General features: G+C 33.5%; 1 long non-coding RNA gene across 1 annotated transcript; it reads left to right on the forward strand.

Moving 5' to 3' along the window:
• The first annotated feature begins 302 nt into the window (after positions 1-302).
• Positions 303-1,955, forward strand: LOC125247384. The gene is made up of 4 exons (XR_007180075.1): positions 303-399; positions 620-681; positions 1,478-1,628; positions 1,797-1,955. It is a non-coding gene; the product is annotated as an uncharacterized LOC125247384 (long non-coding RNA).
• The last annotated feature ends 1,203 nt before the right edge of the window (positions 1,956-3,158 follow it).

Here is a 3,158-nt window from a genome sequence, read left to right on the forward strand (position 1 = left end):
GTTCTCATATTATACTCTCATCTGGATGGATCACATGGTTCATTTGTGAGTCACTTTGGATATCTGTAAATTCAGTTCATGTAAATGTAAAAACTGCATCTGTGCTAACTGACCTGCAGACCCTTTTACGTCTGAACATTTTCATTTTCAAACAGAATAACCATGTAACGGTTTGAAGACTGGTGATAAATCAGCCTATCAGGATCATCTGAGGCTCTTCTTTGTCACTCATTTTCATGTCTTAATATTCATTACGACTCGTAAGTAAATGTTTCATTGGTGGGTTTATTCAAATGAAAAGTTAACTGGAAATTATGTTTCTGATGAGAAGATAATTGTAGAAGAACAGTATTTAACGGCGTCTCTCTCAGCTCTCACTACACCTGATCATCAACACAGGTAAATCCTGCTTTCTTCCATGACTGAGTACTTATTTTGATATAGAGTCACAGTTATGGATTAGTGAATATTGTTAGACAGCATTAAATGTAAAATGATGATTTCTGCTAAATTGCTGTTCTTACTTACAATTTTTGTCTTGTTTCCAGTCCAAATATCTAAAGATTCTTAGATCAAGAAGCATTTTCTTGACAAGTAAAAATTATTTTCTTGTTTTTAGGAAAAAGAAGTCAAAATTCAGTGAGTTTTTCCTCAAAACAAGCAAAATAATCTACCAATAAGGTAAGCAAAATAATTTTAATCCAAACTGAAAACGAGATTACAGTATATATCTTATTTTTGGTTTGAAATAAGCTTATTTAACTTGTTTTAAGGAAACAAGTGAACTTGATATTTCTCTTTCAGGGTACTGGAAGTTTATAGCACTGTAGATGAACAGGCCATTTTGTGTTGTTTTAATTACATATTTTTCGTTTAATGTTAAAAAATTTTGTTAAATTATTGTTAAAATCATTCTACATTTAAATTTTAATCAATATTGTGTGATGAAATAAAATGTTCTTATAAATGAGAGGCTTGACGAATGCAGTGGCAGTGATGTTTGTGCAATAATTCATATAAAAATCACATCTTTATAGTGGAATAAACTGGAATAAATTATATATATATATATATATATATATATTTAATTTCAATAATATACCTGTGTGTCTACAGCTAAATATATCACAAGAATAGAGAAAACTAGTAGTTTTGATATTAGTTTTTGTGCTCTCAGTAAAGAACAGTCGACTTCATTACGCAGTGTAACATTTAAATCGAGCTCATTTAGAGTCTGTTTGGGATTGTTTTGAACACATTAGTTTGGTGACATGGAGAAAGAGATCAGGAAAAACATGATCAGATGTTAATCGTTTTGAGAGCAACATTTGTGAACACTGTCTTAGTTTAGGAGGGAATATCAGTTGAAATGATTGAACAACACTTTGATGTATTTGCGTCTCTGTTGAAGATCTAATCGTGTCAAACATTTGTTACGCTGTTCAGTAAACGAGTCTCATTGAGTTTCTGTTTAAAGGAGCCTATAAAAGATGAAGAACTTTGGTGTGAAGTTGGTTCTGGTCACTGTGCTTCTCCAGCTGTTCCTCTCTGTGCATGAGGTCAGCGCCCAAGACCCAGCTGAAGGAGAAGATGGAGGAGCAGCTGAACCAGCAGCTCCTAAAAAAGAGGTGAGGATAAAAGATTTTCACATTTTCATACACTTATTTCCTTAGTATCTATGGTTTATTAGTGCAGGTATGGCACATAGATAAAAGTATAAATCAATCATTAAAATTTACTTCTGACCATGTTGACATTCTGATAATAATGTTCTTATTATGTTTATGTTTGTGCAGAAAGAATCCAAAGTTAAATCATTCTTCAAAGCTGTGGGAGAGAAGTTGAAAAATCTTAAAGATAAAATAACGGGTTGAACATCAGCATCACCTTCTTCTTTTCCTTTCAATCTTGTAATTGTGAAGATCATCTTAATAAACCTGAATGTAGCAAATGCACAGTTTGTCTCGTCTTGTTCATTGCCTTAAAATCAGTTCTTTTTGGCAAATCTTTTGAATGTATATGTGATTTAAGGAGGGACCTTTTTCAGGCACCTGTCAATTTTGAGATTTTGCGTGTTTTTTTTTTTTTTTGTCAGACTGCTGAAAAGAAATCATTCAAAATACACTTTTAAGTGTATGTTTTATAGCACTTTATCTATTTGCGTCTGTAGATTTCAATTACAGTAAATATCTTTAAAAGCCGTTTTCTCAAAATGAGTTTTTTCTGGCTGTTTCACTCTGTAAAAACCTTTGAATTTAATATGTTAAAAAATTCAGTGAGAATTTTGAACCTGTCTTCATCCAATATCCATATTTTTGTTGAAGATGTTTATGCAAATTAGCGCATATTTAATTAGATAACACCTCATTTGCATATTTAAAAAAACATTTAAGAAAACTTGTAATACAGTTTTTAATGTACTCAATCAGCTGGGGATATATTTGTATGGTGATATTTATTTGCCCTATTCACCTCGCCTTAAAAACATCTGTAACATCCTTCGCTCTACTCCAAGAACTCCTCAAAACACAGATCATACATTTATAAAAAATATTTGACTAAATATGGATGTCATGCATACAGCATATAATCTGTTATATTAACATCAATCTGAACAGTTTAAGAGATTAGAAATCATGGGTTTTTAAATATTAAACAGAATACATGAAACTCATCATTGAAACAGAAACATGACCGAATGTAAGTGAAGATAAGATCATAATGACCTCATAATCTGAAATACAAGACACACACACACACACACACACACACACACACATATATATATAGAGAGAGAGAGAGAGAGAGAGAGAAGTGTAAGTGTCATTTAATCAGATCCACTGAAAGTCTCAGTCCTTTCCATGTCAAACACAATGACTGAACGCAGCAGAAAATCAGTCTTACCGCAGTGACCTCGAGCGACTCTTCAAACACTTTCAGTTTCTCCATTCCTGTGAAACACCCTCAGATGATGTTTGCATGTTTTGAGGATCTTCACATTGGTTGTTTCGACCCTGAACGCAGTCGCAGCTCTTGTGGTCAGGCACGGGTTAATGAAACACGACGGGGCCACACGCAGAGCTGCATTTCCTCCACTAGAGGGCCCTAGAGAGCACTAAACACCCGCTGAGGGCCTCAGTGATCAGAAAGGGTTTATT

The sequence above is a fragment of the Megalobrama amblycephala genome, linkage group LG15 (assembly GCF_018812025.1).
Source record: "Megalobrama amblycephala isolate DHTTF-2021 linkage group LG15, ASM1881202v1, whole genome shotgun sequence".
NCBI lineage: Eukaryota > Metazoa > Chordata > Actinopteri > Cypriniformes > Xenocyprididae > Megalobrama > Megalobrama amblycephala.